Source organism: Eretmochelys imbricata, chromosome 1, assembly GCF_965152235.1.
Source record: "Eretmochelys imbricata isolate rEreImb1 chromosome 1, rEreImb1.hap1, whole genome shotgun sequence".
Classification (NCBI taxonomy): domain Eukaryota; kingdom Metazoa; phylum Chordata; order Testudines; family Cheloniidae; genus Eretmochelys; species Eretmochelys imbricata.
The window spans coordinates 233,527,728-233,550,704 of record NC_135572.1 but is presented as its reverse complement, the minus strand read 5'-3'; the positions used below and the strand labels follow the sequence as shown (position 1 = coordinate 233,550,704).

The window sequence follows — 22,977 nt, the reverse complement described above, 5'->3', positions numbered from 1 at the left end:
CTGTGTTGGTTCCTCCTTTCCTAGATGATCTGCACCTCAGGTTTCTTGGAAGTTGTGGCTGTGTTACTATCTGCCCAGACTCGCAGAAAGGGATAGAAGTCAAGGTGAGATTAGGAAGATCTAAGGAAAAGGGGGAATAAACAATCAGAAGAGTGGCTGAGAAAAGAATCTGTGAGGAACACACTAAGTATCAGAGAGAAGAAGAGCAGTGGAGGACTTGTAGGGATTGGTACCCCAACATAGACTTTTCCATTTCTAGATTACTGGTTCTGTTCTTGTCCAAGTTGCTTTTCACAAAATGTTATCGTCTGAAGGCTACTGTTGCCTTTAGTGAAACGAATTGGTTACGTCAGTCCAGTTCTTATTGAATAAGGGTGTGATTTACAGAGGTACTTAGGTGCCTAAGTCCTGCTTTTTGGCACCACTGCAATCCACAAAGCTCCTGCTTGGCTGCTGTCTAGGCACCTAAACTCACTCAGTGCCTAAGTTTTTGAAGCAAAAGTTCCATAGGTGCTTTTGTTTCTGCCTCTGAGCATGTGCACTGCTTCCTCCCTCTTAGTGCTTGGACACCTATCTCCCAGCTAAGCCCCAGAGCGATTCACAAACTGGGGGAAGATAGGTTTCAGAGTAACAGCCGTGTTAGTCTGTATTCGCAAAAAGAAAAGGAGTACTTGTGGCACCTTAGAGACTTTAACCAATTTATTTGAGCATAAGCTTTCGTGAGCTACAGCTCACTTCACGAAAGCTTATGCTCAAATAAACTGGTTAGTCTCTAAGGTGCCACAAGTACTTCTTTTCTTTTTGGGGGAAGATAGGCATTCAGCCACGCAAGTCACATGTGGAGTACTAACCCCATAGGCATGCTCAGAGGCTGCCTGCGGATTGAATCCTATTCAAAATCTGTCAGCAGCAAGTCCCACATCAGAATATTCCATAGCCCAGTGGTTAAAGCAGTGGTTCTCAACCTTTCCAGACTACTTTCAGGAGTCTGATTTGTCTTGCATACCCCCAAGTTTCACCTCACCTATAAACTACTTGCTTACAAAATCAGACATAAAAATTCAGAAGTGTCACAACACACTATTACTGAAAAATTGCTTACATTCTCATTTTTACCATATAAAATAAGTCGTTTGGAATATAAATATTGTACTTACATTTCAGTGTATAGTATATAGAGAGGTATAAACAATTCATCGTCTGTATGAAATTTAATTTGTACACTACTGACTTTGCTAGTGCTTTTTATGTAGCCTGTTGTAAAACTAGGTAAATATCTAGGTCAGTTGATGTACCCCCTGGAAGACCTCTGTGTACCCTCAGGGGTACCGCTGATTGAGAACTACTGGATTAGAACATTCATCTGAGAGGTGTCCAGTCCCTGTTCAAATCCCTTTTCCCCCGCCTCATGAGGAAGGGTGACTTGATATGGGGGTCTCTGACTTGCTGGGTGAGTAACCTAGCCGCTAGGTCAGCGGTTCTCAAACTGTGGTTCGGGACCCAAAATTAGACTTGCTGGGACCCCTGGCTGAAGCTGAAACCTGAGCTCCATCCCCAATCTTTCTTGTCAGAAGGGGCTCACTATGCAATGAAGTTTGAGAACCCCTGCACTAGACTAAAGGTTACAAGGGAAAACTTCCATCTCACCACCCTGTTTTGTTTCAGGCCCTGCAGGCAACACAGGGCTTGTCTACACTTGCCGGGGGATCAGCACACAGTGATCAATGCATCAGTGGTCAATTTAGCAGGTCTAGTGAAGACCCGCTAAATCGACCACAGATTGCTCTCCTGTTGACTCCTGTACTCCACCGGAACGAGAAGCGCAAGGGTGTTGATGGGAGAGGGTCTCCCGTTGATATAGCATAGTGTGGACCCACAGTAAGTAGATCTAAGTACATTGACTTTAGCTACATTATTCACATAGCTGAAGTTGCATAGCTTAGATCTATCTCCCATTGTGGTGTAGACAAGGCCACAGGCAACTGAATGCCTAATTACCCTCAGGTTGTGGATCGTAAGCAGAGATGGGCACCTAACTCTAAATGTTGGATTGCATTTAATATGTTGAGTTTAAGTTCCACAGAAGAACTTGACTGGAAATTTGCCCATGGAAGTAAACACTAAGCACAGTGAATTGGGAAAAAATTATGGTTTATTACTATTTATTTATATTGTGGAAGTGCTTTGAGGTCCTAACTGGGAAAGAGGTACTGTATATACCTGTGATGAGAAAAGATTATCACTGACCCAAAGAGCGTGATGATTTTTCTGTGTGTCCAACAAAGGTAATACCCAGAGTGGTTGAGAAAACTCTTCTTTCCTCTTTGGCTCTTTTCAAAGTGGGGCGGTAATCCAAATGTAACTCCAACATGTAGCAATTTTTAAAAAAACATAATCCTAGGAGCAAAACCCAGCAGCCCTGGTAGGGTTGGAAGTTTGGAATATGGTGACTGCATTGTAACCCTGAACAGTTGAATATATATCTCAGTGAAGCAGTTTATTGGGTATAGGTTCAGCTTATGGTATACCCCTCTTCATGTGAGACTCTGGTTAGTTATTGTTGTGCAGAAAAGCAGTTAATAAAGGTAGGCTTTTTCTCTGCCCTGGGTGACAATACTAATTCTTTTAAAAATGTGGTAATAGTTGGAAAAGTGACTAAAATGACATCCCGGAGGGTTTTCTGTTGACTCCCGTATCCCTGTTCCTCAATTTACAAGTCCGGTGCTTCTGTAACCGCAAGCCCTGAAAACTCAGCCTGGGATTTGAAAAATCAAGCTGGGTACTTTCAGGGTTGCATGCTAATAAAGATTTTTCGGTTGGAACTACCTGACAGCTGTGTGTCTGATGCATGAAGCAGAATAGAGTCCAGCAAGTTCTTCCATAGCTGTATTGTCTCTCTGTGATAACTAATGAAAACTTGCTTTTTTATCTGTAAAAAAAAGAAAATATCATTCAAAGATGCATTAGGAGCCTACATGTTGAATAAAAAGATGTCATTTTTACATAGTTTAGTTACTAGTCAAATCATAATCACAGTGTAACTTAACAACAGGACAAAGTAGTAACTTTGCAGAAATGCAGGTAGGAAAATCTAACTTACTGATCAACTAACCAGTAGTGTCTGTTAGTCCTTCCTCAAAGATGATGTAAGGAAACAGTTCCCCTGTTTAATAGTAATATATATATATATATATATATATATATATATACTATCCAAATGATGTATCTAACGTAGAGATATTAGGGCCTAAATTTCCTACACTGAGTAATGTTTGGATGCCTCAATCTTTTGGGTACCCAGCCTGAGACATCTTAAAGGGACCTGATTTACAGAGGCTGAGTGCTTAGAATCAGGCTTCTTTGGGGTATCTCAAATTTGAGTGCCTCAAAACAAAGGCACCCCATGTCACTAGTCGTTTAGTGAAGGTGTTCATTTTTACTCACTCAAGCCAGTTTGACTCTCCATATCTCCTTCATGTATTAACTTTTGCCCATAGTGAGGCAATCATCTTGATGGATTGGGGCTTCTGTTATTTCATCACAGCCTTACTTTTGTATATGGTCAATTTTTATAACTGCAAGACTGAGCTGCCTAGCCCAGCTGTCACAGTTACAGGGTAAGCTCTGCCTTAGATGATTTTTTGTCCTCCTTGTGTATACCCCTAAGGTGGCAGGCCTGGGTTCCTTCAAGGCCCCTCTCAAGGATGAGCCCATTCAGTTGAACCCCTCTGGCCCAACAGCATTTGGAACCTGTAAATCCTTTTTCTCTGGGAGCCTGAGACAGCAGCTGATAAAAAGTGACCCAATACAGATTTTTCAAAACAGCATTATTTATTCACCCAAAGGTACATAGCACACAGAGCAAATGGTACAAACAGTTAAGACCTATATAGATTCTTCCCTTTATCTTACCCTTCATCTTTCCTTGCAAGTTTTGGTAATTTCCAGGCAGCACAGTTACCTCTGTCTCTGGGCTGGGAGAAACAGCCTGCTTGCTGCAGTTTGTGTTTCTACCTCAATGTGTGTCTATCAGCATCACCCCACCCCCTTCCATCCCCAAGGCAGCTGCTGACAACCTACTGAAGACCCATTCTTCCCTGGGCCAGCATCTTTAAGGTTTTAGTATTCTCTTTGCTCCAATGCTGAGGTGCAGTGACCACTGATGCATCCCCAAACCACTCGACATTCTGGTACTTCTGGGAATGGTGTGGGCCTGTTCTGGCCTCCGTGACCCTGCAGTGCTGATGTGACCATGCTTGTACAGGCAGAGCAGCACTCTCTTCAAAATGGCATTCTCCATCGTGTGTGGCATGATATCGGAGCAAACCATGTCTGGTTTTATAGCTGTACTGGACAGGGGACAAACCTTGGAAAACAGGACTGTCTGGCTTAAAATGGCACAAATGGCCAGTCTATGCTCAGGCCCTGTGAAGAGAAAACCTTGCCATCCTGGACGGAAACAGGAAGGGCTCTATTCTTCCCCCCCACCCCATTGTTTCCTTATGGAGCCTGTCATTGTTTCATTTGCTCTTTGCCTTCGCCGCCCTTCCCCGCCCCCAACGGCCTCCTTTAATTAAACTCTGTGTAGCCAGGCAGGATAATATCAAACAGGTAAACAGAGATGCATAGGATATATATAAAAATAATACACATAACTCCATCATTATCCACATTATCCACTTTTGTCCTGTGCACTTTTCTTTCCCTTCACCACCACGTTCATAATTCTGAAAAGTAACTGGAAGTCTTTGTTCTTTCAAGATAAATTTGGAGGACTTTCCTACCATCCAAGCAGTATGTGAATAACTTAATGGATATCTCCTAGTATATGCTGTATAGAGGTCAGACTTGTTCCTTTTCAGAAACCTCTACCCCTACTGACATGTTTCTGGATGCTACTTTTATTTGAGTGGTAGGTGAGAGAAATTGGTGCTGGCAAGAGAAAGCTTTCAAGAGAAGGCTCCCCTCCCTGCCACATTAGCTTAATTGCTGTCAGCAACATGAAGCTCATCTTAGCTCACTGTGGTAATGTTTAGCTTTTATATTGGACATACAGCACTTTTCCATCTGTAGGGTTCCACCCTTGAAGCAATCAAGTTGAGAGAAATGTTGATACCTAATTGACTTTTCACCATTTATGATGTTTGTATTTCACTCAGTTCAGCTTGACAACTGTAAATAGATCAGATGGCTTTATTTTTGTTTTTCTGTGTCCATTTCTAGTGAAACCTGGAAAAAATTCTGGTGTTCACCAAAACTATCTGGGATGCCGGGTTTGTCCTTCAAAACCAGGACAGTCTTAGAGAACCTACTACACCCCCCTGGCAGTATTTCCAAGGCTAGGAATCCTTGCAACTGCAATGTGTGCTTGGCAGATCTCCCAGGGGCGGTAGTTCAATCTGCTACTAGCAGTGACACCTCTTTTCAATGGAGAAGGATCCAGGTGAGTCTTCAGAAGCTGTGTTATCTCGGGCAGAACAGGAGAGTAAACACTTCCCCCATCTCCTCTTTTGCAGCTGTGGTGACCCTAGAACTCAGGGTAAATATATCAAACTTGCATTCCTTGTGGTATTATAATCATTGCCTATATGCAGACAGTGTAGATGCACCTGCCATTAAGGTGATTCATGCAGTGTTTGAGTGACATGTTTACTGTGGGGAACAGCTCTCCAGCTTGGCCAGCCAAGAACTAGTATGTCATTAAACCATATATTGCTTTTTTTTCCGGAATACATATGGTGATACAAATTGATTCCCTGAGCATGCATTATACAAGTATTGTGCCTTTGGGAGGAAAAGAAAATATTTCAGGTGTGATTTTTTTGGTTATACCTGTATTTATAGGCAATTTGCTGTGGTGTGTTGTTTTGTTTTTTAATTCGCAGGCTTGTGCTTTGTAGAAGGGTTTTAATTAAAAAAAAAAATTCAGGGGCGGGGGTCTGTATGGAATCTAGGTAACTTAAGAAGAGCAAAGAAAGATGTTCCTAAAATTCTAGACACCTTCTGAATAAAGCATAGTTTTTGTCTAGGTATCCCACATTGTTTTGATAATTTCTGTGCAACTACCTTCACTACTCAGAGGCAATAAAGTTTCAGAATATGTTTTTGGTGTTGCTGTTGGTTTGAAAGTATATTAGTGCAAATGGCACCACACAAATTGTAACAGGTGCTTTCCAGATGGTCTAGTCTTTAATTCTTCTTCACTTTTTTATATGTTACATTGGGAATAGTAAAACAAACTGAGAAAGAAACGTCTGCCACTGGCTGGACTCAAAGAATCCCCAAAATATTAGCCATGGCCATTTCTGGTTAATCTGATACAGGGCACTGCAGGGCTAATAAACCTTAGTAGTATAAATGCGAATCAAATAAACTAAGCCCTTATCCATCTACAGCAATCTGTATGTCTTGTGTGTGAAACATAGTTTCCTGTGGTCCATAGCTCCAGTCTCTGACCTCTGGGAACTGGTTTCAAAATCCTGTCAAAACTGGAATATGCTTTATTAAAACAAAACAGAACAGAACTCCATACAGGGAGAGGAGGTGTAAAAAATCTTCAAGAAATGCCCGTGAAATTAAAATTCAGATGGTCTTGGCCCACTTCCTAGCTGATAAAAGTGCAATAACATAAGACCATATGCTGCTAATATATTTAGTTCAAAAGGGCCCCAGCAGTGGAGTTATGAAAGAGGAATTAACTACCTGTAACAGATCTTTGGTAGAATCACAAGGGGCAGATAATTTTTCAGGGTTTATGGCTATCTGCCTCCATCATGTCACCTGTGTTCTGTGATTCCTGCCAGATCTCACAAGTTAAACAGACTTGGGCTGGGCCAGTGATTGAATGGAAGAGCTCTAAGGAACACTTAAATGCTGGAGGAAGTGATGTTTGTGATGCAATAATGTTACATTCATGGCATATACATACAGAGAAGTTAGATAAAAACATAAAACACTCTTTCTGGAAGGTTGTCATGTAACACTGCTTTATGGCTCAGAATTCAGAACCCTGACACAAAAATCCAAACACAGAGAGACTAAAGCAGAGAGGCACAACTCAACCTACCTTACACTAAACTGGCTATTTGTAGACTGATCAAGAGGAGCCAGATCCCACGGATTCCCCCAGAGCCCCTTAGCCTACAAGCAGGAACAGGAAAACCCTTATAATTTAAAGTGATAGCTTCTTATTTGAACATAGTTTACACCACAAATAGGTGACACACTTTTCACTGTGTTGATTTGACCAATGCCTTAGTATGGTGATGGTGGTGGTGTGCTGCTGGAGATGCTCCTTTTGAATATGCGGTAAAACTATGGCCGTGATCTCGGTGAGTAAAGACCCCAAGTGCGCTTTTCATAAAAACAAGGCTGTTAACTCCACTGTGCTCAGCAAACTGAAATTGGGTAATTATAATCTTCCCACTTTATATCCTTGTGAAGTTCAATTCTGTTTCAATTGGATATATTTTTTCCTTCCTGTCCTAAATTGTTCAATACTAAAACACTGTCCTACTTCAGAAATAAGCAGCATAAAGTGTGGGTGAGAAGATACCAAAACCTGCCTTTTTTCATCTCATGGGAATATTGTGAGGATTAATTCATTAATATTTGTAAAGCATGGAGATGGAAGATGATGTAGGAGAACCACGGTGTGTGTGTGTGTGTGTATTTGATCATGTATTACCATACTTTATTGTTTACAGTCTAAAGATAGCTGGACATTTGTTACTGAATGGTGAATTTTATGGACTACAATGTAATGGTGTGTACTGTTAATTCACATAGTAGAATCCCTTTGTTAAGAGTGGGGCAGGAGGGAAATGTCATAGGGTGAAATTGCATGTATTTATATTTGTAGTAATAGTAATCAAAAGAGCGGCTTTAGTCGTGTATCTTTGAGCAGTACCTACTGAAGATTTCATGACTTTAAGGGCTACATCCAGGAGACAAATAGCCTTGATGGCTGCTAGCCCAAACAGGCTGTATGGGTGCTTCTGTCTACAGAGTTGCATAATTTGGAAGGGTTACTTAAAAATAACTGTTGGTCACTATCTGTAGTGACAGGACACAAGAGAGTACTGGAAAAGGAGGAAAAACAACAACACCCTGTAATCGTGAAGAGATGGATATCTTGAATATTATGTGGCTGCCTATGACAACACCTTCGCGGAGCAGAATCACCGATTCAGTCCTGGCTGGTTAAAAGGGATTATTGCTGGATGCATTCTCTAAAATTTGGAGTCCTGTAAAGCATGTTAGTTATCAGTCAGTTGGACAAGCATATGTAAAGAGCCATATAGTCCAAAGATAGGCTCTTCCTTGTTTGGTAGCCATTTCAGGGCTCAGCATGAAGGACAAGAATGTCCATCAGGTTTAAGATTGTTCCTGTTTCTATCTTTTTAAAAAAGAAAAGGCTACCAGGGCTGCGAGGAGACTTCACTTGTATTCCTTCCCCCTGGAATAGTTATGGGGGAGATTTTCTTGCATCATATTCCTTTCCCAAAACCCAGCAACTATATAAAATGTTTGTACATGGCCTGTAGACTGTCCAGGACTTGAATCCACCTAAGGGGATTCCACACACAGGTTTGGGAACTGCTATGAAACAGTTCCAGGAAAGACAGTCATAGAGCACAGGAGCTTAGTTCACACGCATTCTCCTAAACCTCCTTTTCCCCAGTTGCATACACGTGTTACTTAGCTTCTATGTGAAACCTCAGTGTGTAAAGGTTTTGATTGTCCTAGAGATCCCCAAAACAAACAACTGTAAACAACTAGAATAACTGTGCAGACAATATCACTAGACTTCCAGTTTGACTGGCTTGAAACGTATACTTCAGGCTAGCTAAGGCCTTTAATTATTAGAGTTACTTTTGAAGCACGCTTTCTTTCTGTCCTTTTAGATACAGAAAATGAACCCATAAGAAATTATATGTATAATTATGGTGTAATAATTAATGCCTAGAACCTTATGGATTATTATATGATAATTCTCAACCTAGACTACAATTCTAAAATGTTTATATATAAATTTTGTGGAGTTAAGAGAGACAAAATGAATATATTGTTATATATTAATGAGGACTTTTGGAGAGAAAACAGATGCAGATTCAAGTCCTGATGAAGTGCATTAGAATATATGGATATTTCAGTGAGAGACAGTTGAAAAAATTGTTAAAATGTGTGCTAGAAAACCTGAGGTCCCAATTAGAGACAAGATCCAAGAGTTAGCCTTGGGCAGTGTTGTTCATTGCCTTGAAATCAAGCATAAGTTTACACTCAGTGCACTAGGCAAGGGGAAGTCAGTGGAACAATTCACAGAAGGGAATGAAGTCTGTGTTTTGGCAAAAATATTCATATATAATTTTACCTGCTATGTGTTGAGTGGATTGAAGTGTAGTGATAGGGGGACCAGGTGGGCCAGAGAAAAGGAGATTACAAGGCAGTAATGGCTAGTTGGATTCTCAGAATGTTGCCAATGGAGGGATATTTGGTGATAGCTTTGATGTCTGGGGAGAAGGAAAGAAAAGAATAAAATGTGATACTGAAAATTGCAGCCTGAGAGCAGGTGAAGATGGTGGTGACTTCACCAGCACTGGTGAGAAGGAGAAGAGGGGACACTGGACATACTGAGATTAGTTTTGCCCTGTTGAGGTTGAGCTGGCAGCTGGCCATCCAGAATGGTATGTTGGAAAGACATTAAAAAATGCAGAGGATGGAGGTAGGGAGATTTGTGAGCCAACAGTGTAGAGGTTGTAGTGGAAACTGTGGCAGTGGATGAGATCACCCAAAAATAAGGTACAGAAAAGGAAGCTAATTATAGAGCTGTGTGGAAGACTGGGAGAATTTTTTTTTTAAATCCAAATATTTAAAATTCAAAGTTAATAACCCTCCTGGGTCTCATAGTAGTCTTATCTTTTTCTGTCTTTTAGGGAATGGCTTGCAAATGCTTATTAACAGGAATGCATTTACTGCATAATGGGACTTCCCAATTTAGGCAGCACTTTTAAGCCCCTTAATGCGTGTTTGTATGATTTGGCCCTTAGATTGCAAGAACCCTGAGGCAGGGTCATTTTTATTTGTGTCTTATACAATGCCGAACACGCTCGCTTCACAAATTGTTCCGTTTGAGCTTACAGAAAGGTGGAGTGGGTACCTAGTTCTATTTAAATTTAATGCAATTACATTTTCCTTTTGGTAAAGGCACAGCCAGTGACTGTCTTCACTCCAATTAATTTTTCTTTCACCAGAAGTTAAAGAAGGGTCATTTCTGAAGCACAGGCAGTAACAGTTAGCTTCTCCAAATGAATACAATTTTTTTTATCCTTTTATATTTATTACCGCTATAGGCAACACTTGTCTTGCATTAAATACACATTGGATTGAATTACTTAAGGGAAAAATACATCATGGTCCTATCAAAAGCCTTATTTAGTAGTTTCAGTCTTGTTAAATACCCTGGCAGCCTTTAGCTGCAGTACTTTTGAAAGGTAACATCAAACCAATAGAGGGGTTTTTTTTTTCAATTTTTGTTTTCTTTTGTTGCAGAGATATAGCTTATACCCTGACTGTTCAACTGAAGTAGCATTTCTGTGGGCATTTTATTATTTAATTGTTATACAATTACCCCCTTTGCAAATGTATTTAGAATGGGATTTTTCAAATCAATCTAAAGGAACTGAATGACCAAATGCCATTGTTTAAGTACTCGAAATTGGCGAAAATCAGAAATGATTTTGGCTTCTTCAGCTATCTTACCACATGGAGTTTTGGTTTTAAAAACAGAATGGGAGTGGTTTAGATCATTTTGTCTGAACCCTCAAAGTTAGGGCTGAGAGTCCAGATGAATGGTGGTTGTTTTGACTAGTCTGTAGTAAAGATAGTGAAGAGGTACTGGAGAAAGTCAGCATGATTTGTAGAATCACTGGTTCCATATGTCTCAATACTCAGATCAGTGGGTCACTTTCCAGCAAACCATACCTCAGACAGCACACGAGACATTCTAAGGCCAATAAATGCACTGTCAGTCAGTAACCATGAATTGTCACACAAAGTTCTTTACATGTACACTTTTGTAATATTTGTAATGTATTGCTACAATGCATATTTAGTGGCCTTTACCCTACATTTACACTTGTGTGGGAGTCTAAAGCACAAAGTGATAGAAAGGATGTGTAAATAGGACTAAGGCCTGATAATGAATAGTATTATAGGGTGTTTTTTTATTCACCAAAGAGCATTTTGTTTCCATATTCATATTTGACCTATTTTGCTGTTTTTAAAAATATGCCATCTAGCTGCTACTGGGCTAATTTATAAAAGCACTATAGACCCTCTCTAAATATAAAAATTACAAGGTTTTCCAACAGCCCAGATGGCTCTATTGGCTGAAAATCTCAAGGTCAAGCTTTCTATGAAATGAGATGTCTCAGTGGCACATAAATGCATATAATAACTAATAATTCCATTTGTACTGTTAGGAGAAGATTAACCTAGCATCAAAGGGCCACGTCCTCAGCTGTAGCAGAGGAGCTGTCAGGACAGCTCAGGGGGACAGAAGGAGATACAAAGGTGGTGTTTGTGCCCTCCTAATCCTCTAGTTGACTCAGCACTCGTTCAGCGCCAGTTTGGTTCCCTGGTGCCTCAAGGTTGTTCAAACCTACATTGGCTGCCTGCAGCCCCTGAGGTTGTTCTGGCAGCCAGAGAAGTGCCAGAGTGAGAGGGGAGAAGGGTAAGAGCTGCAGTAGTCAGGTGTAGTAGAGGCAGCAGCTTGGGCTAGCCATCTGAGTACATCCGCAGGGGGATTCCTCTGTAGAGAGGAAATCCTAAGGATCCCTGTATAGAGGGGAAATCTCCATTGGCTGGTTAAGTCAGCAATCTGACAGCTTTTTGCCACCAGAGCGGTACAGAACTATTGCAGGATGGCTGGGCACAAAGCTTTTAAATAATGTTACCCTTTTCCTTCAATGTAAAACTTTCTTTGTCGCTGTATAAGAAAACTCTCCTTATTCTCCAACTGAAACTCTTCTTGTGGGAGTGTCTTCTAGTTCAGGGTAAAGAGAATGGCTCTGTGATCCTTTTGTGTATGTTGTGTGAAACAAAAAGGGACTCCCACTAAGGGCCATATAAATTTATTAGTAGAAATTCAAGACATTCACAGAAGAACAAAAGATGAAAGGTCAGCCTTGAACTTGGGATTCTCTCACACCACCGTCAAGTAATAGTGCCAGCCTGATAGAGGTGTACACCAAACAGGCAAGAGAGGGGATAAATAGGGAACTGGAGAAACTAACAGATCTGGGGCTGTAATGCATTCACTTGAAGGTGAGTTTGCAAATTTATTCTGTGTTTAAATATTTTTTTAAATGGGTGAACACCTGCATTTCTTTGTCTTTTAATTACTTTTTCATTTTTCTTGGGCTTCTTACGGTTTCTACTGTATCTGTAGTTTGCTCCTCCTTACCGTAGTACTCTAATCTTCACAGGGAGAGAGTCATGAAAGGAATGCTGCTCTGTGGCCTGCTCACTCCCAATCTGCCCACTCCACTGAATGTCCAGTTTCTAACCACCTGAATCTCCCCCAAACTTCCTTTTACCTCCTCCTCTGCTTAGAGGAAGAAACCCATCCACCCTCCTCCACCTGTAATCTACTTGGTATTGATAAAGAAAACTTAATATTTTAAAAAAGTAAAATTAATATTAAAAAGTTTTTCTTCTTCTAACCTGTTGAATCTGTTCACCCCTTGCTTAGCCATACATTTCTTTTGAAAAGTGTCTGTTATCTCTGATTTTTTATTTTTTTTTAACAGAGAGGCTTCTGTCAAATCATTTATATCCATCAGATCTTGGAAGCAATAATTTTCTGAATCCAGTATTATCTTACATGCCCATGTCGTGTGCCGGAAGTTGCCTGAATCAGTATATTGAGTTCCTTTGATTTACTTAGTGTACTATTTTTGGCACAAGATATTTTCTGTGCAGAAAATTAAAAATTAATATTTGTTTCATGTTTGTGCATTATCTCATACCTGTAGAAGATATTCTATCCCCAGATCAGTTTCCCATCTTGCTCTGGTTTTCCCCAATAAGCCCTATGTTGCAGAGTCAAACATTAATATGAAGTTTGTAGAATGCTCTTTTTTGTTTGTTCTGGTATCATGATCATAAAATCTGTAATGTTAGGCAGCAGTCCCTTCTCCTTCCATATTTTGAGCTAGCAAATTCTTTAGGGGTGTGTGTATATATCTCTGTGTGTACTCCTACTTATACATATACGTATATACATATACAAGGAGGCAGAGTTAGGTACTGCCGCCTGTGAGAAGAGCGTGCTCCTTTTCACCAGGTAGCTTAGGTGGCTGGCACTGGGTACTGTGTTCGTAGAATCATAGAATATCAGGGTTGGAAGGGACCTCAGGAGGTCATCTAGTCCAACCCCCTGCTCAAAGCAGGACCAATCCACAACTAAATCATCCCAGCCAGGGCTTTGTCAAGCCTGACCTTAATAATATCTAAGGAAGGAGATTCCACCACCTCCCTGGTAACGTATTCCAGTGTTTCACCACCCTCCTAGTGAAAAAGTTTTTCCTAATATCCAACGTAAACCTCCCCCACTGCAACTTGAGACCATTACTCCTTGTTCTGTCATCAGCTACCACTGAGAACAGTCTCGATCCATCCTTTTTGGAACCCCCCTTTCAGGTAGTTGAAAGCAGCTATCAAATCCCCCCTCATTCTTCTCTTCCGCAGACTAAACAATCCCAGTTCCCTCAGCCTCTCCTCATAAGTCATGTGTTCCAGTCCCCTAATCATTTTTGTTGCCCTCCACTGGATTCTTTCCAATTTTTCCACATCCTTCTTGTAGAGTGGGGCCCAAAACTGGACACAGTACTCCAGATGAGGCCTCACCAATGTCGAATAGAGGGGAACGATCACGTCCCTCAATCTGCTGGCAATGCCTCTACATATACATCCCCAAATGCCATTGGCCTTCTTGGCAACAAGGGCACACTGTTGAATCATATCCATCTTCTCGTCCACTGTAACCCCTAGGTCCTTTTCTGCCGAACTGCTGCCTAGCCATTCAGTCCCTCATCTGTAGCGGTGCATGGGATTCTTCCGTCCTAAGTGCAGGACTCTGCACTTGTCCTTGTTCAACCTCATCAGATTTCTTTTGGCCAGTCCTCCAATCTGTCTAGGGCCCTCTGTATCCTATCCCTACCCTCCAGCGTATCTACCTCTCCTCCCAGTTTAGTGTCATCTGCAAACTTGCTGAGGGTGCAATCCACACCATCCTCCAGATCATTTATGAAGATATTGAACAAAACCGGCCCGAGGACCGACCCTTGAGGCACTCCGCTTGATGCCGGCTGCCAACTAGACATGGAGCCATTGATCACTACCCATTGAGCCTGACAATCTAGCCAACTTTCTATCCACCTTATAGTCTATTCATCCAGCCCATACTTCTTTAACTTGCTGGCAAGAATACTGTGGGAGACCATGGCAAAAGCTTTGCTAAAGTCAAGGAACAACACGACCACTGCTTTCCCCTTGTCCACAGAGCCAGTTATCTCATCACAGAAGGCAATTAGATTAGTCAGGCATGACTTGCCCTTGGTGAATCCATGCTGACTGTTCCTGATCACTTTCCTCTCCTCTAAGTGCTTCAGAATTGATTCCTTGAGGACTTGCTCCATGATTTTTCCAGGGACTGAGGTGAGGCTGACTGGCCTGCAGTTCCCGGGATCCTCCTTCTTCCCTTTTCTAAAGATGGGCACTACATTAGCCCTGTATTATCTACCACTCCCCATGAGCTATCGCAGCTGGGAACTCAGCAGACCTTTCTCAGGTTACAACTAACCTGCAGCTGGGAACATGTTTCTCAACTCAGGTACACAGATATGCACTAGCTTTGCTTGAGCTAGCATGCTAAAAATACTTCTCAGTGTAGCCAGGCGTAACGCAGGCAACAGCTTGGGCTAGCCATCTGAGTATGTCCCCAGAGGGTCCGGGTGGGTTTGTATTCAGAGGGCTAGTCGGAACTGTAGCCCATGCTACTCCCAGCTATACTGCTATTGTTAGTGCCCTAGCTCGAGCAGAGCTAGAACGTGTGTCTGCCTGAGCTGGGAAGTACCCTCTTAGGCACTGAGCACTACCATTCCCTATCTTTTTGAAGTATTCAGGAGAGGGAAGTTTTGCATCATGCAACCAATTTTCTCTGAGGTCTTCTGGGGAAGCCCTCAGCCCTGACCTCTCAGATCTTTCGGATTAACTAGATGGCTTTTCCTCTATCATGAAACTTCAGGGTGCAACAAGTAGAGTAGTTTTATAGCTTTCTGTAAGATATTTACAGTGGTATGTCAAAAAAGGTGATAAATCTTCCATCTTGGTGCATACCACTTCTTTCTCTCTAACCTCCCTTAAACTCACATTGCACCCGTCCACTCCATTCAAAATGCAATACTAAGATCTTCCTTTTTTCTTGTTCTAAGCATTTCACTTCCAGCCTCAAATCTCTCTATTGGCTCCCCCTTATTCACTGTATCACGTTCAAACTTCTCTTTGCTTTCAAGACCCTTCACGGGTTTCCCCCACCCCCTCTCTGTTTAACGAGTGGTGTCTCTTACTCCACCATCAAACCCCTTTGTTCTACCAATGATATTACAACTCTTGACCATCTTTTTTCCCCACAGTCATGCTTGTCTTCTTCCAGGCTTCCCACTACACGTGAAACACCCGTCATGAACTGATCTGCAGAGCCACTACACTTTTCTTCTAATCCCTCCTCAAGACCCCCTCTTTCTGTGATACATACAGGAAAGGTTAAAGCTTGGGGCATTCGGGAATAGTTGCTGTGCATTTATTTATCTATTTTTTAAAAACCCACAATATGCATAACATATGTAAACAAATATGCTATACATAAACATGGTATCTATTTTGATTGTATCCTTCTCCATCCCTGATAATTTGCTTGTCTTCTTAGGCTCCATTCCTGCAAATACATATATGTGGTTATCTACACACTGTGAGTAGTGCTGTTGAAGTCATGACTGCAAACTCACTCTCTTGTTCCATCACCATAGTGTCTGAGCTTTTTATGGGAGGAACCTCACAATGCCATGTTTGTCCATGGCAGAACTGAGCATTAAAGCTACAGACAAGACACCAATATGACAAAACTGTCTTTCCTACTTTAAAAATTGAATTGTGCATACTTCTACTCGAAGGAGCTATTTACAGCTTGATAAAAGGGCATTTACTTCTAAGAAAAAATCAGTTACCAACTTTAAAAATCCTTCAGTTCAGTTTTCTGTTTGTTTGGTTTTTTTACTTTTCATCTTTACCTCACTATTGTTTGAAATATAAATTTGTGGTTCTAATTAAGTTTGAATAGCAAATAAAATTCAGCCTCTTCCCCCTATCCTCTTCTTCCCACAGACTTGGCAACTGGCTAGTAAATGAGAGCTGATGTCCCTTTATAGTTCAGTGAGTGCTTTGTCATGTTGCCAAGTGTTTGCAATGCATATTTTCATCTTTGTGAAATTTTTCACAAAAGCACTGATAAATCAGGCTAATGTTTAATTCGAGTACTTAATATATCAAAGAGAGAGAAGAAAGTAAAATATTGAAATAGTATTACTATTTAAGAAGAGAGTGCTTGATTTTACTGTCATGTTCTAAGAGTACACAATTCTGTAATGCCTGCATGTTGTTTTCGATGGATTTCTGAGACACAAAGGTGCTTGCAATATGGTACAGCATTTTAAATGTATGGTTTGGCTCAAGTTTTGGATCTAATATTTATGGTTGGAGAATTTCTTTTGCCTGAAAATGTCTGAATACATATATTGGTGTAGAATGAAGAAATCCATTCCATGCAAGCAATCCTGAGATAGGACACAGAAACAACAGGGCATAGTACCCTCAACCACTGGGGAAAAGGCTCAACTTCTGTGTACAGACACAGATGAGAGAGGAGGGGGAAAGAGATCATTATGAAACACATAAGGTCTACGAAGGACTATTGTGCCAGCCAGAGTGACCACAGTTGATGGGGTAGCAATAGACATCATGTAGTGAAGTTTCCAGATCTGGCTCAATCCTGCAAACCCATGAATCTCTGGGGTGACCCTGCAGGCAGTGACAAGATTGGGGCACGCACCCATTCTTGCATCAATGGAGAGTTTGAGAGCACAGCGTGCTGGAGTGTTTTGTCCGTCCTAGCTACGTCCGAAGGCCGCTTTGAGTATAGTGAGCAACAGAAGGAAGGCCAGATCTCTGTGAGATGATGACGTTTTGCACAAACTCAAACCACTCTATGTCAGGATTTGGTGCAGACAGCTCATATGGAATGCCTCTAGCTGCTCCAAATCTGTCTGTAAGAGGGTCCTGGCTTCTGACGTGTTTAGCAATACAGCTAGTTCACAGGTTTAATCAATCTCTGAACTTCGTCTCAGTGCAAAGATGTGTTTGTGTCCATAAGCGAAACATGAACTTAATGCAGAGGCAGCAAAAACTATTAATCAAAGAATGTTCAGTTTGCTGTGACCATTTAAAATCTGCTTGCAGCCTAGGTAGATGAACTCATCAAACACTCTCCATGGTACTTGACCCCACCTGCACCAGGGTTTCTGGTGTCCCAGCTCTGAGGTTTTGGACCCTGGTCTTCTGCCATAAGATGTTCAACCCTGGCATCTTGGAGACCTTGAACAGTGGGACTGAAAATCTCCGACTTCTCCAAATGCACGGTAGCATCATCAGTGTAGTCTTGGTCGGTAAACACTTCTTGACCAACTGTGATTGCGACATGTGGACTGGCAAATTTTAATATCCAGTTGATAGCTTGACAAAACAATGTCAGGGAAAGACTGAATCTTTGCTGCACACCTGAGTTTGTGTAGAAACACGGCAAAAGCCATGAACCAGTGCACACGCTCGCACTGGTACTGGTTTGAAGATCGCACACCAGATTTAGCAGAATATTTGGAATACCAGTTACTTTAAGTGTGAGCCAAAGTGCTGACCTGTTGACTCAATCAGAAGCCGCTTTGATGTCTATATATGCCACATGAAACTGGTAATTAAATTCTCAGTGCAGCCCTGCCAGAAGCTGGAGAGTAAGAAACATTGTTGACTGCCCTGTAGTGAAACCTGATTGCTGTAGGTGACAAAGTCTGTTAAGAAGCAGCTGCAGCCTACCAAGCAGAATGTGAGCAAAGACCTTTCCAGGGCTGGATACAATGAGATCATATTACTGTAGCTGCCACACTTAATGAGAGATTCTTTGCCCTGGTGTGACCAGGGTCCCAGTGGGGGCCAGCCGAGGTCACTTAGTTTGGGTGAACTGCAAAGAAAGGGCATACAATCCCCCAAAAGCTGGTGGATATTACAATACTTAGATTTACCAAGCATAAAATAGCTTCTTTATTACCTTACTGGTCACTCAGAAGTCCAAACAACACAGTGATCCAGCCTTAGGCCTCCACCCAGGTACCTAAGTCAAATATGATGAAAATTCCTGAAAATCTTATTTCATCATATAAAAGAAAAGGTTCTACCAATCCCAAAGGATCGGACACATTACCTCCCATGTTATTGAATATTCCAGATCTTACCCAAATACATGCTGCAGCCAATTCTTATTAACTAAAAGGTGAACATAGACAGGGACTGTTGATTATATTGTTGACCCTGCTCTCTCTCTCTCTCTCTCTATATATATATATACACAAAAAAACACAAACATTATCTCCCCACATGTCTTTTGAGGATTATTTATTTTTCAGGGTGTTTAACCCTTTCTGGCCATGCATCACGAACTGCCACACTTAATGAGAGATTCTTTGCCCTTGTTCAGGGACACTATGATACCATCTTTCCATTCTGCTGGTTCTTTGCCTGATGACTTCACTTTTGAGTACAGCTGATGCAGGCCGATGCTCATTGATTCCAAGGCATCTTTGAGCAGTTTGGGTGGAATACCATCAGGTCCAGTGGTATATCCATTCCATAACTTTTGAGTGGCCTTTCATACTACTTAGAGTGACAGAGGATCAGTGTTTGTCCCTGGATCTGCAGCTGTGCAGTTTGCCAGGTCACGTAGCGCTAGACATTCATCAGCAGGTCTATGGTTCAGCATGCCTTTATAATGTGTTTTCCATCTGTCCAGGACCTCATCTGTCAATGAGCTGGGAGAGCCGTCTGGTTTCATAATGAGGATGTTAGAAGGCTGTTTATGGCTGCCAGCCAGGCACGTGATATCTCTGTAGGCAGGATGCAGATTGTTGTACTTTAGCCTATCCTCTGCTTCATCAGCCAGGGAGTTGATGTAGCTGTAAGATTTCACAGTCATGTTTTTGCCACGGCCCAGAAAATGCGTTTCAGCCATTTACATTCTTGGACATCTCCCTGCTTGCATGCATCTGCCTTTTTTGCTCATGTATCAAAGGCCTCTTCAGAAAGCCGAGGCTTCTTGCCCAACCATTTGAAGCCAATTGTTCCAGAGGCAACATGTGATATAGTGTTACATATACCATTCCAGGTGATCTCCCTGTCATCCAAAAGGATACCAGGGTTACTTATCTGATCCCTGATGCCCTGTGTGTATTGCATGACTACAACAGGATCCTTAGAAAGATGATGGACTTTGTACTGTTGGTGAACATCTGGCTTGTGAGAAGTTGGAAGAGCCAGCAAGAGCTGAGTGAAAACTAGTCTATGGTCTGAGTTTGCTGGTGCTTCTGCACTGCCAAAGATCCGGTGAGATTTCACTGTGGAGCCATTTCTGACAAGCATGTGGTGCATTTTCTTCATGACATATCTACTGTTTGGAATCGAGATCCAGTGGTGGTTTTTAAGGCGCCTAAACCAGAAGCCCATAACAAACAAGCCCTTGGCAGCACAAAATGTCAAAAGCTGGGTGGTGAGGTCATTTGGGAAACCCAAATCAAAGGGACCTTTCACAGTTTCGTCCCAGTTTGATCACAGCCAGTCACAGCATTGAAATCTCTGAGCACCAGCAGCATGCCATGAGGCAGAGTTGTTATAATGTTGAATTGGAATTAATTTGCAAACTGGATACAATTAACTGAGGCTTGAATAAAGATGGGGAGTGGATGTGTCATTACACAAAGTAAAACTATTTCCCCATGTTTATTCCCCCCCCCCCCAGTTCCTCACACGTTCTTGTCAACTGCTAGAAATGGCCCACCTTGATTATCACTACAAAAGGTTTCCCCCCTTTCCCCTCCCCCCGCTGGTAATAGCTCACCTCACCTGATCACTCTTGTTACAGTGTGTATGGTAACACCCACTGTTTCATGTTCTCTGGGTATATAAAATCTCCCCACTGTATTTCCCAATGCATGCTTCCGATGAAGTGAGCTGTAGCTCACGAAAGCTTATGCTCAAATAAATTTCTTAGTCTCTAAGGTGCCACAAGTACTCCTTTTCTATATGCAAATGTACATCAGCTATTGATGCATAGCAGAAATAAATTTGGATGTGAAATTGAAGAGCAGTCTAATGAATTCACAATCACAAAATCTGAAAATACAGGGAAATTGGAAATGCCACAGCTGTCACTTTAATTTGCCATGTACATTGTTGGTTTCCAACCAAAATAAATGTACTGTAGAAACAAAAATCTTAAATGTGTCTCTCTTCCCCCTCTCCCCATCCTCTTTCTACATCTCATCTGTCAAAGCTAGAAGCAATAACCACAGAGATATTTTGCCCCAAAGGAGAAAAACAACTGTAGGCGCACTTAGCGGAAACTTTTAGGTACTGCTATGATTTACTGCCTATCTGCCAATTTGCATGACATTACCAATAGATATTATGTTTTTGTTTTCATTGTTTGTATTTTCTGAAGCTCAGCAGAACCCAATTACCTAGAAGGAAAGGATTTCATATTTGCACAAAGTGTGCATTTGGCTGAAATTAACGATACATTAACTATAAATCGTAATTTTGTAAAATTTAATTCCTTCAAGATCATTATTGGTCATTCAGTAACATTTGGGGCTTTTTCAAATAGTATTAAAACAACAACATTACCTTTGTCCTACCTTGAACTGTTTGTGCCATTATAACCCGCCTATGAGTGTATATTACAGGTCCTAGTCTGTTCCAATCTATAGGGGATGTTAAGTTTGTTACTGCACTAAGAAGAAAGCCTTGGTTCTTTAGCTCAGGCTATAACAGCTCACATTTTAGTTTTGGAAATCGTCAGTTCAGTTCCTGGTGCATTGACAAGGTGTTGGCTGTCATGCTACTCCTGCAGCCTCCATCCATTGACTGAAACATTGTTTGTTAGTTGTAGACTCACATGGTGCAGAGTAAAACTGTAATCTAAACATTTGGAACACTTTTGGGTGTGTCTGAAAGGTGACTTGCAAGCATGCTAGGAGCACCAAACAGCTCTGTGAATGGTGCGTTTCTGTAGTATGCACAAGGGAGGGAGAACGCACACCTGACTCCACTTCTTTTCACAGCTGAACTGTTCTAAAACAGATATGGATCTGACGAAATGATGCCGCTGTTCTAAACCTGTGGTGCACAATTTTCATTGTAGCCCTGTGGCAAAGTGCCCAGTGATCCACCTCTCTTTATCAAACCTAACATCTTGAAAATATGGCAGCCTGGATTTGGTTTGTACAGCCACACAGAGAAATAAAAGAAAAATATAGCCCTTGTACCAATATGAGGGTATGTCTACACTGCAATTAAACACTTGTGACTGGCCCATGCCAGCTGACTCAGGCTTGTGGGGCTCATGGGCTGTTTAATTGTGGAGTAGATGTTTGGGCTTGGGTTGGAGCCTGGGCTCCAGAGCTCTGCAAGGTGGGAGGGTCTCAGAACTTGGGCTGCAGCTCGAGCCCCAACATATACACTGCAGTTAAGCAGCCCTTGAGCCCCGCAAGCCCAAGTCAGCTGGCATGGGCCAGCCACAAGTGTTTAATTGCAGTGTAGACATACCCCAAGACAGCTGTTCTCAACTGGGGGTCTGTGAGCTGTTTTAGGGGGGCCATGGAGCCCCTGTGCCACCCTACAGGGCTGAAGCTGGGAGCCCTGAGCCCTGGCTCCCCTGCAGGGCTGAAGCCCTGGTGCCCCCCACACCCCATGGGGTTCCATGGCACTGAATCCTGGAGCCCTGAGTCCTGATGCTCTCCACGGGGCAGAAGCCCTGAGACCCTGGGTGGAGTTGGGGAGACAGGGTGCATTTCCCCTTCAAACTGCAGTGCTTTACCCAGAGCCAGGCTCCACACAACCCTCACCTCCTCCCCTTCTCCTGCCCCCGAGGCCCGCTCCCTGGGCTAGGTTTATAAAATCATAGAATATCTGGGTTGGAAGGGACCTCAGGAGGTCATCTAGTCCAATCCCCACATTTTTTTTGGCCCAGATCCCTAAATGGTCCCCTCCCGGATTGAGCTCACAACCCTGAGTTTAGCAGGCCAATGCTCAAACCACTGAGCTATGCCTCCCCAACCCAGAAAGGAAAAAAAGAGAGAGACTTTTAAGATCTTGGGGAACAGTTCATCACCTGACCAGGGATTGAATCCTGGACCCTCAGATTAAAAGTCTGATGCTCTACCAACTGAGCTATCCAGGCTCACAAGGTTGGAGGTGGGAAGCTAGAGTGGGGCAGTGCAGGGCAGCTGCTGCTCTGGCTGATGCTATGGAGCAGGCAACCCCCCGCATCTTCTCCTGCTGGTGGTGCCCAGGGTTGCAGCTGCTCCTCAGCTCCCAGTCCCCTTTGATTGTTCACACAGCCAGTAAGAGTTGGCCAGGTGGTGGGGGGGACCCATCTCGGGGGCTGGCAGAACGCTCAGGGAGCAGCGACCACACAGGGACCACAGCCCCTAGCTAGCCCTTCCCTTCATCCTGAGCTACCCCCCTTGACCATAAACTGCCCTAGCTACCACCTCCCTGCACCCTGAGCTACACCCCTGCCCGCACACAGCCCCT

At 42.4% G+C, this 22,977-nt stretch overlaps 1 non-coding gene across 1 annotated transcript; it reads right to left on the bottom strand.

The window, feature by feature from the left end:
- Positions 1-22,549: 22,549 nt before the first annotated feature.
- Positions 22,550-22,621, bottom strand: TRNAK-UUU (transfer RNA lysine (anticodon UUU)). The gene has a single exon. It is a non-coding gene; the product is annotated as a tRNA-Lys (tRNA).
- Positions 22,622-22,977: the final 356 nt, after the last annotated feature.